General features: G+C 41.0%; 1 long non-coding RNA gene across 1 annotated transcript in view; it reads left to right on the top strand.

Annotated features, from left to right (window-relative positions):
• The window catches only part of LOC137656767 (uncharacterized), a 45,028-nt gene extending 29,743 nt beyond the window's left edge, over nucleotides 1-15,285 (top strand). Inside the window, exon 4 of the long non-coding RNA XR_011047018.1 lies at nucleotides 14,038-15,285. This is a non-coding gene — a long non-coding RNA (uncharacterized lncRNA). The remainder of the gene's footprint in view (nucleotides 1-14,037) is intronic.
• The last annotated feature ends 1,139 nt before the right edge of the window (nucleotides 15,286-16,424 follow it).

The raw sequence follows: 16,424 nt of genomic DNA, 5'->3' as shown, positions 1-16,424 counted from the left end.
ACCCTATTTACATATCAGTGCCCAACCTCCCTCTCCACCTAAGCTAGGACCAAAGGGGGCCAGGCAATGGCTGCTAATGACTTGGTTGATGGACTTGTAGGCTCCCCCGAACCCCCCATCCTTCACTCAAAAGGATGGTGAGGTTGCCAGAACCAGAGAATTTGAGCCAAACTCTATACCCAATCTTGGCGATCACCAGCCAGTCGGTGACGTTACCATGTAGGCAGAGCTGCTTTAGCAGTGTGCAGAAAGCATTACGTAAAGGTCTTTGCAGGGTCATCCTCTTGGTCTCTAGCAGCAGTTGTTAGCCTTCTGCTATACCTGTATTCATGTTTTTTTTGAAGTCTTGTTGTCCGGTCTTTCATAAATCCCCTGGACCAAGTGCTGAGTCATATGGCCCAAATCCATAATTCTAATTAATTTCTGCCAACCATCATGGTCTGGTAATGTTGCCTCTGTCCATTAGGCACTGCACCTTAAATGTCGGTAAACTCCTGCGTGGGTCTTTCCTGCATTTCAAGACTTCTTTCAAGTCTGTGGAATGAAAAGAAAATTTTTGCATCTTTGCAACCGCCACGGTTGTCCATCTTGAACGGTGTCCTTAGTATGAAGTCGTTCAGGTGGAAAACGTCAATGACTCCTGATAATTTCTGTACTAGAAAAAGTTTCTGTGAAATCCTCTAAGTCCTTCATTCTCCTCAACTGTTTGTCTAAAATTTGGTCCTCTTCTTGAAGGGGGTGGTCGTTCATTGATCCTGTCAAATATAATCATCAGTTCATCAGTACTGAAGTGAGAGGAAGGAGAGACTTGGTAAATGGGGGACAGTATCTGACGTTTAGAACCTCTCCTGTCTGAGGTTCTGCCTTGTGGAACTGCCTTCTTGTCCCCTGACTTGTTAGGTATTATCCCATGGTGGCGGTATAATTGGAACGCCGTCCCTAACGAGGTCCTTGCCTGCAACACCCCAGTTTGGCCTGATGCCTTCAGGGAAAGATCTAGTTCTGTTCATTTGTTCTTCTATCTTTCCCTCGGGTGTGGCTGCTGAAGGGGCAGCCCTCTTGAAGAAGGAGGCTTTTCTAGCTTTCTCCCACACTTCCACTGCTACTTCCACTTTGAGGGAAGAGAGAAGCACTTTGTTAAGAAAGTGTTCCACCATAATGACTTTGGAAGCTGTGGGTGGTTGCTTGCTTAAAAGTTGTAGGCCTCTTGAAGAAGGGGGCTTCACTAGCATTCTCCCACTTTTCCACTGCTACTTTCACTTCGTTGAGGGAAAGTCATGTGTTAAGGAAGTGTTCCGCCATAATGTCTTTAGAAGCCATATGCCTGGCGAACTTTGTTTACCACTGCATCTCTACGTTTCAAAACAGTTTGTCCGGAAGTAAAGCAGTTAGGTGGACCCAAGAAGTCCACCACTTAGGTTCTGGTAAAAAGTCAGTTCCTTGTACCTTTTTCCTGTCTTCAGATTTAGAGAAACTGCAAAGTACGAGTACATACCAGCTCAGTGATCTAACGCAGATAAAGATGGACGAACTAACATTGTTACTGCTTCCATAATTTCCACAGCTGAGAAGGCTGACTGTTGCTGCGCTAGGTTTTCTACTGACATCCATGGAGTCTACGTTGCCAATGTTGTGAAAGGGAAGTGGAGAAGGATGGGCTCCCTCTGTAGCACATCATATTCTGTTTCAAAAAGATGGGAAGTATGATGTCAGAGAAACGTGCCTTTAGCACTTCCCTTCATCTTCTAAACGAAACTATGGCCCTGATACGATCATGGCAACTCCAGGTGATGTCTTTGTGTGAGTATCTTCTATAGAAAGGGGTTTTGGGATCATCACCTTACTCGGATTTTCCAGAGTTCCAAGAGACTCGGTAAAGAAGATTTTTCTCTTCAGGGTCATTAGAAGTTGATTCTGAGGGCTTTGCATCGCCCGGACCCGAGGAAGTGGCAAAATGAGATGCTTTTGCGGGATAGGGAGAGATATACATACATACATACATATACCAAAGGCACTTCCCCCAATTTTGGGGGGTAGCCGACATCAACAAGAACAAAACAAAAAAAGGGGACCTCTACTCTCTATGTTCCTCCAGCCTAACCAGGGACTCAGCAGAGTTCAGCTGGTACTGCTAGGGTGCCACAGCCCAACCTCCCACATTTCCACCACAGATGAAGCTTCATACTGCTGAGTCCCCTACTGCTGCTACCTCCGCGGTCATCTAAGGCACCGGAGGAAGCAGCAGGGCCTACCGGAACTGCGTCACAATCGCTCGCCATTCATTCCTATTTCTAGCACGCTCTCTTGCCTCTCTCACATCTATCCTCCTATCACCCAGAGCTCTCTTCACACCATCCATCCACCCAAACCTTGGTCTTCCTCTTGTACTTCTCCCATCAACTCTTGCATTCATCACCTTCTTTAGCAGACAGCCATTCTCCATTCTCTCAACATGGCCAAACCACCTCAACACATTCATATCCACTCTAGCCGCTAACTCATTTCTTACACCCGTTCTCACCCTCACCATCTCGTTCCTGACCCTATCTACTCGAGATACACCAGCCATACTCCTCAGACACTTCATCTCAAACACATTCAATTTCTGTCTCTCCATCACTTTCATTCCCCACAACTCCGATCCATACATCACAGTTGGTACAATCACTTTCTCATATAGAACTCTCTTTACATTCATGCCCAACCCTCTATTTTTTACTACTCCTTTAACTGCCCCCAACACTTTGCAACCTTCATTCACTCTCTGACGTACATCTGCTTCCACTCCACCATTTGCTGCAACAACAGACCCCAAGTACTTAAACTGATCCACCTCCTCAAGTAACTCTCCATTCAACATGACATTCAACCTTGCACCACCTTCCCTTCTCGTACATCTCATAACCTTACTCTTACCCACATTAACTCTCAACTTCCTTCTCTCACACACCCTTCCAAATTCTGTCACTAGTCGGTCAAGCTTCTCTTCTGTGTCTGCTACCAGTACAATATCATCCGCAAACAACAACTGATTTACCTCCCATTCATGATCATTCTCGTCTACCAGTTTTAACCCTCGTCCAAGCACTCGAGCATTCACCTCTCTCACCACTCCATCAACATACAAGTTAAACAACCACGGCGACATCACACATCCCTGTCTCAGCCCCACTCTCACCGGAAACCAATCGCTCACTTCATTACCTATTCTAACACATGCTTTACTACCTTTGTAGAAACTTTTCACTGCTTGCAACAACCTTCCACCAACTCCATATAACCTCATCACATTCCACATTGCTTCCCTATCAACTCTATCATATGCTTTCTCCAGATCCATAAACGCAACATACACCTCCTTACCTTTTGCTAAATATCTCTCGCATATCTGCCTAACTGTAAAAATCTTATTCATACAACCCCTACCTCTTCTAAAACCCCCCTGTACTTCCCAGATTGCATTCTCTGTTTTATCCTTAATCCTATTAATCAGTACTCTACCATACACTTTTCCAACTACACTCAACAAACTAATACCTCTTGAATTACAACACTCATGCACATCTCCCTTACCCTTATATAGCGGTACAATACATGCACAGACCCAATCTACTGGTACCATTGACAACACAAAACACACATTAAACAATCTCACCAATCATTCAATTACAGTCACACCCCCTTCCTTCAACATCTCAGCTTTCACACCATCCATACCAGATGCTTTTCCTACTCTCGTTTCATCTAGTGCTCTCCTCACTTCCTCTATTGTAATCTCTCTCTCATTCTCATCTCCCATCACTGGCACCTCAACACCTGGAACAGCAATTATCTCTGCCTCCCTATCATCCTCAACATTCAGCAAACTTTCAAAATATTCCGCCCACCTTTTCCTTGCCTCCTCTCCTTTTAACAACCTTCCATTTCCATCTTTCACTGTCTCTTCAATTCTTGTGCCGGATTTTCTTACTCTCTTCACTTCTTTCCAAAACTTCTTCTTATTCTCTTCATATGACTGACCCAGTCCCTGACCCCACCTCAGGTCAGCTGCCCTCTTTGCCTCGCGTACCTTGCGCTTTACTTCCACCTTCTTCTCTCTATATTTTTCATACTTCTCTATACTATTACTCTGCAGCCATTCTTCAAAAGCCCTCTTTTTCTCTTCCACTTTTACCTTCACTCCTTCATTCCACCATTCACTGCCCTTCCTCATGCTGCCTCCAACAACCTTCTTGCCACATACATCACTTGCAATCCCAACAAAATTTTCTTTTGCTAACTTCCACTCCTCCTCTAAATTACCAGTTTCTCTTACTCTCACCTCGTCATAGGCCATTTTCAACCTTTCCTGATATTTACTTTTTACCCCCGGTTTTATTAGCTCTTCAACCCTCACTAGCTCCCTTTTACATCCACCTACTCTATTCCCCCACTCTTTTGCTCTTTTCTTGTTCTTTTCTGAGTAGATAGCTATTCCTGAAGTGTTCAGTCTCTCATGGGGGTGGCAATCTGATCATCCTCTTGAAAGAGACTTCTTTTTTCTCTCTCTCTCTCTCTCTCTCTCTCTCTCTCTCCCCCCTGGAGAGACAGGATGATGCTTACTCTTCTTGTTGGGCAAGGATCAACCTCGTCAAGCAACTTGGGATCTTGGCCCGAGGCACTTTTGCTGCAGTTGACTTATGAGTAGACAGTGATCCAGTAGTAGACCTTAAGGACGATTGTTCTGTGTCATCTGATCAGTGAGAACTTTCTTCCACTGCAGAGAGACTTCTCTGAACAGCGACAAAATTTACTTTCTTACGTTCATATAGACGATATGTAACTCCTAAGGGATGGCCAATACTTTTTCCTTTCATTTCCTTGTAGACATCAATGGACATGACTCTTAACCTCTCCTGGTTCTTGAAATGGTATTTCGTCTTCTATGAGCCTAGAAAAAGGAGGAGAAACACCCGGTGGTTCAGCTGCTGGACTGGTTAAGATGTGCTTTTCTTCTTAAACTCAACTTCACAAGCCAAATCCTCTTGAAGGTTTTCTTTTCCTAGGGTGGTCAACTCATCAAGGTAGTGTAAGCTCTCACAGTGGGACCCTCTTAATGAGAGAATGCCTTGATGAAGTCATTGAGCTTCAGCACGGCATTTCATTCCAGTGCTGAATCTTGGTGACGGGCAAGAGGGCTCTCGAACTTCGGGATATTGCTCCCCCAGTTCGAATCTAAATTTCTCTTTCATCTTTTTCTTCTGCTTAATATTACTTCGACCTTCTCCTAATTTTAACAACTTTCTTTCATCTTGCTGTCCTATCTCTTTGATTATTATTTTTCTTAGTTATATATATATGTAGATGTATGCATATATATATATATATATATATATATATATTTATTTTATTTGTTCATTTATTTATTTATCAATTTTTTTTCTATTTTATTTAAATGGCGTGGATATTTCCACATTCGTTATTACTGCCTGCTTAGATGAATGGGAGAAGGGATCACGGTTGGGAGGTATTCGCATTCAAAGCTATGTATGAGAGTATTGGATGATCTCAGCCATCCCAAAGATGGTTTGGACCTTTTTGGCGGAACTACTCTCAAGGGTTGGGTCATCGGAATCCAGGGGGATCCAATCCTTGAGGTGGGACTCTTGGCTTTTGGCCGGAAGCCCATCATTACAGATATGGGGAGGATGATTCCATATTACCTTTGTTTCAGTCCTAACAGGCGGGTTTAGCTTACACCTGTGCCTCTATATCTGTTTTGATGCTATCCTTCGGGTAGGGTATGGAGTGGATCACCTGGGAAGTATACTCTCATTGTGCCGATAGTGGAGAATACAAATTTCCTTTCCAACGTATGATACTTTCTTATAATTCTCAAGCAGGTAAACCAACAAAACAACAACAAAAAACTTGAAAATCCCACCCTTAAATATGGACCCTTCAAATACTGACTCCCCATCCCCTGGATTTGCTGACTCCCCCCCGGCACTGTTGACGACTTCTGCTACTGTAATTAAGGAAAATTCTGTTGACGACCTTTGAACTAAAAAGGACCACTCTACTGATGTTAAAAAATCTAGCAATTTGGGTAACACAGGGAAACTACGATTCCTTCATGTTTCCCAAATCCCATTAGAGACAAATTATGATGATATATATAGAGCATTTGAGTGCTATGGATTGATAAAGGAAATAAGGATGAGACTTGGAGATGAAAAATGGGACTCTTGGATATCTTTTGAAAGTCATGATGAAGCATTTAATGCCATAAGTAATATTAGTAGTATTAAAATCAACGAATTGAACATCATGGGAGCTCTTTGTGATAAGGTCCCAAAGGAATTGGATGTGTACAAACCTGCTGATTGGTTTGAAAAAGATAGAAATATACCCATGCCTTCACAGAGAAAACCCAAACCACCAATGTGGCTCTTAGCTGAACCTAAAGGGATAATAGGGAATTATTTTAAGATATGTAAGTTTATCCAAAAAAAAGTAGGAACCATAGCACCTGGAGATATATCTCTTTTTGGGAAGAATAGTTTTCTCATCCATGCCAAATCTTCAACTCAGTCTGCAATACTATCTAACTTAAAGACAGGCAGTGATGAAATTACATTGGAAATGAAACCTCCTCTAAATTTTAGCTATGGAAGGGGAGTGGTCTTTAATAAGGACCTGTACGAATTTACAGAGGAGGAGATACTTTCTATGTGTCCATTAAATGTATGGAAAGTGCATAAGGTTCCTGGAACTTCAATGATTATACTTACTTTCCAGGATGCTGATGTACCTTTCCATATTTTTATTGAAAATGAAAGGATTAAAGTTCGGCCTTTCAAACAAAAGCCCCTGCAATGTTTTAATTGTTTTAAATTTGGACACCCATCCAAAGTATGCAAAAATGGAAAAATGTGTGGTATTTGCTCCAAAACTTATCATGGAGAATGTACACTTGAGGCCAGGTGTTCAAATTGCAATTTGAATCATAAATCAACTGATAGGAGATGCGAACTGTATAAGTTGGAGGAAGCTGCCCTAAACAAATCAAGTTTAGAACACATAAGTGTGGGATATGCAAAAAGACTGTTGAATAAATCAACCAGCTATGCAAAGGCCTTAAAATCAAAGGTAAATTTACCACAGGAGACATCAACCCCACCTAGCACTGCCAGTAATCTTAAGAAAAGAAATACAACCTCTGATGATAAAGTACTGCATGACAAGGTAATCATATTGCCTTCTGAGGCTCTGCAACAGTGTATTAAAAATGGGTCATTGCCCATTTCTGTACAGCCTTCGTCCCCCATTACCAACAATAGTTCTAACCTCTCCCAGGCCATGTCCTTGCCTGATTTGATGGAGATGCCACCTGACACCAAGTTACCAGGTGCACCTGTATTGGGGAAGGTGCCAAAACCTGGTAGCTCTAAACCTACTAATCGGAAAAGAGAGAGACCTCCATCTCTCTCGCCCCCTTCCACAAGAAATATCAAAATCATGACGTCAAATAAAATGATGATTTGTCTGTTGATATTTAAATAAATTTAAATAAATCGGAAATTCAAGTGGAGGTCCGCCAACCTCCTCAACTATTAGATCAAAAAGACAAAAAGAAAATCATAAATGCTAAACCCAATCTATCAAGACCCTTTTTAATAAAACCACCTAAAAATAGTGTTAGATCAAAAACTGCTAATGGGAAGACTCCATCCAAGGGGTCTACCAAATTAAAAACCATAGTTTTTTCCTCCATTTTGCAATGGAATTGTCAGGGTTTAAGGGCCAAATATGAAGAACTTAAGCTCCTTATTCATGAGCATTCCCCCATAATTATTTGTCTACAGGAGAGCAAACTTGATCATAATACCCCTTGTCCTCGCGAATATATTAGTTATAGGACACCATATGATCACCAAGTGGGGAGCCATGGCGGAAGTCTCATATACGTTCGTCGAGATGTTCCCCAAGTTTCTGTCTATTCGTACACCTCTGCAGGCAGTGGTTGTACAGATTGACATAGGGCGAAAATATACAATTTGTTCACTGTACTTGCCTCCAAATGATAACATTTTGTATGATAACTTAGTGGAGGTGATTCAACAACTCTCTCAACCTTTTCTTTTACTTGGAGATTTGAATGGTAGACATCCTTTGTGGGGTGATGTTTTAGCAAACACGAGGGGAAATATCATATCAATTGTGGGGGAAATATCATATCAATTGTGGAAAATGAAGATGTGGGACTCCTTAATACAGGAGAGCCCACACACTTTCATGTCCAGACAGGTACCTTGTCATGTATTGACCTATCAATCGTAAGCTCTAATTGCCTTCTCGACTTCGATTAGAGAACATTAGATGATTGGCATACTAGTGATCATGCACCAATCATTATAAACACCAACAATGGTCCACCTTTACAGGGATCGCCACGATGGAATCTTGACAAGGCGGACTGGGATAAATTTCGTGAGCTAAGCGAAATTGAGGGGGATGCAGGACAGGTTGAAAATATCGATGATGCCATAGACTTACTGAATGGAACCCTCCATACAGCAGGAGGCAATTCAATTCCCAAAACAACAGGGTTATACAAACGACGACCAGTCCCGTGGTGGTCTTCAGAACTAACTGCCCTCCACAGAGCCACAAGAAGATCTCTAACACGATTGCGTAGACGTAGAACTGATGAGAATTTAATTATGTACAAGAAATATAGAGCACAGTTCCGACATACCATGAAAGAAGCAAGGCGCCAGTCATGGATGTCTTTTGTTTCCTCCATTAACAGTAGAACACCACCATCTTCTGTGTGGAGGAAAGTAAAAAAGATGGCTGGAAAATTCACCCCCAACCTACCACCTGTGTTGAAGGTGAATGGCCAGTATGTAACTGAAGCAAATGATGTTAGCAATGCCCTGGCTAATCAATTTTCAAATGTATCCAGCAAGTGTGAAGGAGCACTGGAGAAAAGAAAATTTTAAATTTTGCAACAAGAAGGGAAGTGTCTTTTAATTCTCCTTTCACTGAAAGAGAATTTGATTCCGCACTTTCTCATTGCAATGATACAGCCCCTGGACCCGATGGAATTCCATATGCAATGATTAAACATGTACATTTTAATACAAAGCTATTTATTTTAAGCATTATTAATAGAATATGGCATGATCATAGTTACCCAAGTGTTTGGGAACTAGCCATTATTTTAGCCTTTTTAAAACCCGGTAAAGACAAGTTTTTAGCAGCAAACTATCGTCCTATTGCATTGACATCTTGTTTATGTAAAATCATGGAGAAGATGGTCAACGCAAGGCTGATGTGGTACCTTGAAAAGAAAGGTATTTTATCATCGATTCAATGTGGATTCCGAAAAATGCACTCGACTGATGTGTTGATACGACTTGAGTCTTCTATTTGTGAAGCCTTTGCTTCCAAACAGCACCATGTTACAGTATTTTTTGACCTTGAAAAGGCATATGATACCACATGGAGATATGGTATACTTAAAACCATTCATGAATTGGGATTGAGAGGAGAGCTGCCACTATTTATTCAGGCATTTCTTTCACGTAGAGTTTTTCAAGTGAGAGTTGGGGAAACTCTATCAGAGAGTAAGTGCCAGGAAGGAGTTCCTCAGGGTAGTGTGCCGAGTGTAACCCTTTTTGCACTAGCAATTAATGGGATATCCTCAGCCATTCCCCAGGATGTTCTTTCAACATTATTTGTGGATGATCTCTCAATATAATTTGCTGGCACTAGAATAGCAATGGTTGAGAGAAAAATCCAACTGTCTATTGATAAAATTATCCAGTTGGCTGACATGAATGGATTTAAGTTCTCGACAAGTAAAACTACCATTGTCCATTTTTGTCGTATCCGGGGAGTACATCCAGACCCGGATATATACATTAAAGGTCAACGGATACCATGTGCAAGAGAAGCTAAATTTTTAGGTTTGATATTTGATTGTAGGCTTACATGGGTTTCTCACTTAAAAGCATTAAAAGCTAAATGTGTTGAAGCTCTGAATATTTTAAAAGTATTGTCCCATACATCATGGGGGGCAGACCGCAATACTATTTTAAAATTGTACAAGGCCTTGATTTTTTCCAAAATTAGTTATGGTTGTGAAATATATTCTTCAGCCACCCCAAGCCGGTTAAAAATTACTCGATACATCATGCAGGTATTAGATTGTCTACTGGAGCTTTTAAAACCTCGCCTATCCCAAGTCTCCTTGTTGATGCTGGAGAGTTACCTCTAGACCTTTACCGAATGTCTTCCATTCTTCGGTATTGGTTTAGATTGCAAAGACTCCCTAACTCTCTAGCCTTTCAGACTGCAAGCCTTGTAAGACACGCATCATACTTTGAGTTGCACCCAAAATATCCTCAACCTTATGGCTTTCGGGTAAAACGATTAGTAAATAGTCTGGATATACTGTAATTTGAAATAAGGTACTTCCATTCAAGGTATCATCAACGCCTCCATGGAAGTTACCAGAGATATCTTTTTGTAAATATTTTGTTGGAGATAAGAAGAATATGTCAGACCTAGAAGCCAGGTCTCTTTTTAATGAACATTTTAAAGAACATGGAGGATCAACTTTTATCTATACTGATGGCTCCAAATCTGATGCTGGCGTTGGATTTGGAGTACATAGTAATGGTTTTAATTGTAGAGGTGCACTTCCTCTGACCGCTTCCATATTTACTGCCGAACTGTATGGCATATTAACCGCTATTGAGAAAATAGCGTTGGAGAAGGAGGGTAATTTTACAATTTTTAGTGATACAAGGAGTGTCCTTCAAGCTATAGAAGTTTTTAATTCTAATAACCCTCTAGTTTTAAAGATTTTAGAATGGCTTTTTATTATTGGACGGAGAGGTATAACAGTTGAATTTTGTTGGGTTCCAGCACATGTAGGTGTGTCTGGGAATGAGAAGGCAGATTCACTGGCTAAGAAGGCTGCATCCGAGTTGCTGCCAAGAAGGTATCCCATTCCCTGTAATGATTTCTTACCTGACATCAAGAAATTGGTTTGCAAAAGATGGCAACAGCAATGGGATAGCCTAGATGGCAATAAAATGTGAGAGGTAACAAATGACATATCTCCTTGGAGGTATAATATGATGCCCCGAAAATGGGAGACGTCTCTTTGTCGTCTCCGTATTGGTCACACTCTGTTGACACGAGTTTCTGCTGAAGGGCCAACACCAACCGTATTGTGACGACTGTTTAGTACCTCTAACAGTGAGGCATTTGTTGACCGAATGCCCCAATTATAACAACTTAAGGAATAGATATTTGTTTGAGGCTCGAGGTGAGGGTGGCAGGTTCATCCTTGCCAAGATTCTTGGAAATGATGTGTCCTACCACGCAAGTGGCATTTTTAGATTTATTTCAGAAGCAGGTCTTCTGAAAAATATTCAACTTTTATGACATTCAACTTTTATGATTTTAATTGAATACTCTTTTATTTTTTATTTTATTTTTTATTTTTGTATACATAAATTAAATGTTACTGGCGTCAATGACCTTAGATGTCAGGATGCCTGAAAACTTTAAATCAATCAATCAATCAATCTCACAGTGGGAGAGGGTGGTGTTGAGGAGCTCCCTCTCTCCTGATCGTCGTGCTGTTTGAGTTTAGGGTCCCTCTTTCTTTGCTGAAAAACTCTTGTGTGGTGGGCACAGCTGTTGGTTCCACTGCATTGTTCTCTTGGGCACGTCTTCCTAGTGCCTGGCCATTTTTGTCTTGCGTTTGAATCTTGACAACTGGGAAGGCGATCACTTCTTTCACACGAGGGGAATCCTCAAAGGTGCGGTGGCCTCTGCACGTCACAAAGGACGAGGATCAACTTTAACTTGCTCATGATGTACCACAATGATGATATTTCTGATGTTGACAGTAGCAGAAGATGGATACCACACCACCTGCTAATGCTCTTATCAAAACTTGGGCAGAATAGCATTGGACATTACTTTATTCAGTCAGCTCAGCCATGATCAGTGATAAATCCATAGTTCAGAAAATTTATTTAGAAAATAGAAATGCCATGGCTGCCACCCAATTGGAATTCATTGGTGTGCCACTTGGAAAATGACAAAAGGCAGATAGCTTAGCTATAGTCTTCAATTTGATTTTTTTTTTCTCCACATACAAAATTCAGATTTTGAATTCTTGTTTAAGTAGAGGTATAAATGCCTGATTGTTTAGGTATACAGTATTTGAATTTTTTTAACCTTGATATGTTCAATGATGAAATAAATTATCAACCTTACAATTGCTTCATACAATTTCACTGTTACATTAGATGGCAGCATTTTTTGTTTTCCATTTCTGACACCCTACTTTGATTTATTGTTTACTATTTTGAGTTTTATGGGTTCACAAACTTATTCAAAGACACTATAAACATTACCATGTTTGCCTCGGAAGCGGATATATAGTCCAGCACATGTCTTTGCTGCCACCATGGTTTTCAGAAAATCTCCCAAAGGAGATTTGGAATGTTATTTTATGACAGTTTGGAGTGTTTGCTGAAAAAATTATTTTTAAAAAATGGTTAACATGATCTATTCAATCATAAATATATCAGTTTCTTAAATTTTATTTTTCAGGTCAACAAAAATTTTGAGCATGTACAAATTTATGGCGAAATTTCCGCATCTGTTGGACTAGCCCAGGCTTTGTAGCCACCTCACTGACTGGCTGAATTTTAGACGCATCAATATTGGATTGGATTGGATTTATGAATTTGGGCCATACAACCTGGCACTGAGGCCATTAGGACCTTGAATGCTGCTACTGGGCATAACCTTGCATTATGAATTTAAAGTTAGTAAGACTGAACAGCAAGATGGAGGAAAGGAAACTGGTACAAGTATAGCATAAGGTAAAGAAGCGTGTAGTCGGTGGCTAAAAGGAGTCTGCAAAATCCTTGCCCAGTCTGTTGTCTGTCAGAGCATGAAGGATCTCATTAATAAAATTGATTGCTTTTCTTAGTAATAACCAAGAACGAAGAATAACGACAACGTAACAAATAAACATGGATATAGTCTAAATCGAAGCCTCTGAGGCGAGTACAACTAAATCGCTAAACTTTAATTCGCTATTCTTTAAATCGCTATTCTTCGTAGGTCCAAATTGGACTTGCAAGCAAATAAATACCATAGTAAAAATTAATGATAACACTAAAAGGCCATAAAACGTAAGTGATATAACCTAGATGACAGAGTACCAGATGGGCAAAATTAACTAGAATATTTACCAAAGCGAACATAACACAAAATGGCTGCCGATACCTCGGCCGGACAATCGCTTCCAAAACTAAAAACCACCATATTGGAAACAGAACAAATGCCCGGTACTGTCAAAAGCTGCCAAAACAAACTATGGTACTTAACAATGGTAAGGGTGAAGTATCAACGTCAGTCATGTTGAATTAACGACAATCACTAAGAAAAACACTGGGCAAAACACTTATCAACTTAGCGGGCAAGTCCAAAACAGAAGGATGACCTGGTGAGCGCGAGTGGTAGGTGTCGGTAGGGTAACCCAACTTTATTCTCTAGGGCCTGTCACGGCCCTCCCCCTTTGATGAAGGGATTATCTAAATGGAAGACAGCCTGTGAATAGTGTTTTACAAACGCCCTTTTTAGATATACGACACCAACAAGGTGCTCGCGCGAGGGTTGTAACCTCTGCATTCCATGCTTTTAATTTTCTCTGGTATATTTGGAAGATTTATATCAGAAAAAGTACAAAGAAGGACTTTTTCGCCGGGCGTCACAGGTCTCTCCCCAGAAATAGATTTTTCCTTCGTCAAAATCCCTTTTTTGTGATATTTGCTGAAACTATTTAAAACACTGTGAGAAAGCTAGCCATAAGATAAAAAGACTACAGTATATTTTCTAACATAAATAAATGGAAATTGTTATAAAGAAGTTTTTAAATGATTATTAAATTCCTGAATTTCTAACTTGTATTAGAAATTCTATTCTATGTGATTAACTTTTCTTTCATTTTAGGGCCTTGTGATTCTACACTGTTCTCATGACGACGGGGTTTCAAACTTTGTCACATCTCGAATCTTCACGCAACCTTGCAAATGTAAGTGTGCAGGCACAGGAGTTGGAACTGACCAACGGGAGAACATAATTACAAGAACACTATGGGGAGCAACAAAGATCAGATGAAGTAGGAAGAGTGAGCGCCATGGGTAAATGACATTAAATCTCTTAAAATGTGTACAAGGAAAATTAAAGGGGCTGGACAGCAAAATGGAAGGAAGGAAGCAAGATCAAAGGCACAGCAGGCCAAGAAAAATGAATGCAACTGGTCAAAGAACTCTATCCAAGACTGTTACATAATTATAACCCTATGTGAGGAACTTGTGCCATTAGTCACTGCTCGCATGGGAAGATCACCTTTCTGCTTAGTCTAAGTCCTTTTTGTAAGTAGGGACCTGTTCATGCAAGTTGTCAGAGCATTTGTGTAGATGTACTATACTGTTCATATTCTATATTGTCTTGTTACAAATTTTATTTCCGCACTTACAAACCAAAGTCCTTTGTTAGGAGTATTTTTTCTGCAAAGCTGGAATGCCATTCAAACTTTTAACTAGGCGATTATATTTGGAAGGTAGGCCCCGCTTACCTGACAGTCGGCATAGCTCTCGCTTTGAATTCAGCATTAAACTAGTAGACTTACTACTTGCTGCCTCATCTGGCTGTTTTAATTACTTTTTCTTTTTGAGTTTTCTTTACAAACCAGCCGTTATCCAAAACATGCGTGTACATATTGGGCGGCATGTCTGTGTCATAACCTCACTAAAGTGACCTTAAGATGACACGCTTAATCCTGAATTAGTTGGCACTCCATGGACATCGCTATTGCTCCATCTGAGGAAGGAGGTTTTACTGCCGCAGAATGCTTGAGGGCTCCATTGTCACCCTTTGTCTACCCTGGAAAGGTGTTAACGGTATCACATGGTAGTGAGGTAACTGCTACTTCGAAGCATCCCCTGTGGAAAAACAAGTTGAAGAGGTCCTGAAGTCTAATTGATAAGTGTCTTGCAACTGTGGATTTCAACCAGTCTCTCCATGCATGCTCATAGGAGGAACTTTGCCATCCAGAGAACCAACCTATTCCAGGGAGGTTTGTCTTTACAGTTGCTCGCGCTCCTGTTTCTTCCGCTTGCTAACATACCAAACCAAGCATAAACTGTCAGTTGGGGTTCTTCCCCTTTTCCTGGACCATCTCACGCTCTCAGTAGAGAGGAAGAGAGATTAAGTACATGGGGAAATCTATCCCATATTGGGAAGAAATATTGGGTCTTCAGAGCTCCTCAAGGAACGAAGTCTGCTCTTGTGCTGGATGCAAACTCTACTCCACCTATTGATTGATTGAGGAGTGACCAATGCTGAAGGCAGTGACCATGGTGGATACTCTTAGCACGAGCATACTTCATTCTCAAGACTTGAGGGCGTTGCCATGAAAGCCTTTTAAGTCAATGCCCAGTCTCCAATTAGCCTTTGGATCAAATATTGGTTAGTTGTAGTTGCTTATTTCACCTGAACTCATTATTCGTTAGTTCCTGAAAAGAGGAAGGAGTATACTGTACCAAGTTCATACTGTCAGTGCCAAGGCTGTATACTTCTTGACACATTAGTACGCAAACCAGTGGGTTGACTGCATTCAGAAGAGGAACGATGCAGTTGCTTCCCAATTGCAGGTGGGGCAAGAGGAGGCACTAGCGTCGAGGAACACACCGGTTGAGAATACAGATGGTCCAGAGGTTATGAAGAAGGGAGGAAAAAGTCAGAACTCCCTTGTGAATTGAGCAGTTACATGTAAAGACCTTGAATGCCATCGGACCTTTTGAAAAGCGGCTAAAGGAGACTCCTACAACATAAGAGTCAGATTTGCACCTTTAGTCTTTGCCTCCTCGAAGAAAGATTGTGGACAATGCTTCGTCCTTTTGCCCTAATCTGGCCGGTCCAGAAATATGGATAAAGTTTAGAACGAGATGCTTTAGTTTGCCTTCTCTTCCTGCTGCTGCTAGAAAAATATCTTCCTCCTCTAATGAAGTCTGCATTCTCCTCCTACAGGTGCTAGGGAAAATCTCGCCGCCCTCTTCTGAAATCTGCCTTCTCCCAAAGTTTCTTGGGCAAATCTTGCCCTCCTCATTCACACACTGATGTTCTAGGCTTACTATCTGAAACCGCCAAAAGGTGTGGCCCTAGGGGCAGAGTGAAATGTTGCTTCAAGTATTTATTGCAGATTATCTGGGCTTTACAGTAAATACTTCCTGATGGAATCAAATGCGCCAAGGCAGCTGGAGATTGTCATCGAGCTCTCTCCATTGAACAAATTTGTTCTTCAGACATGTTAAGTTTCCCATTGCATGAGCGTA

The sequence above is a fragment of the Palaemon carinicauda genome, chromosome 17 (genome assembly GCF_036898095.1).
Source record: "Palaemon carinicauda isolate YSFRI2023 chromosome 17, ASM3689809v2, whole genome shotgun sequence".
Classification (NCBI taxonomy): domain Eukaryota; kingdom Metazoa; phylum Arthropoda; class Malacostraca; order Decapoda; family Palaemonidae; genus Palaemon; species Palaemon carinicauda.
The sequence above is the reverse complement of the archived record's forward strand: the minus strand, read 5'-3'. Positions and strand labels throughout refer to the sequence as shown.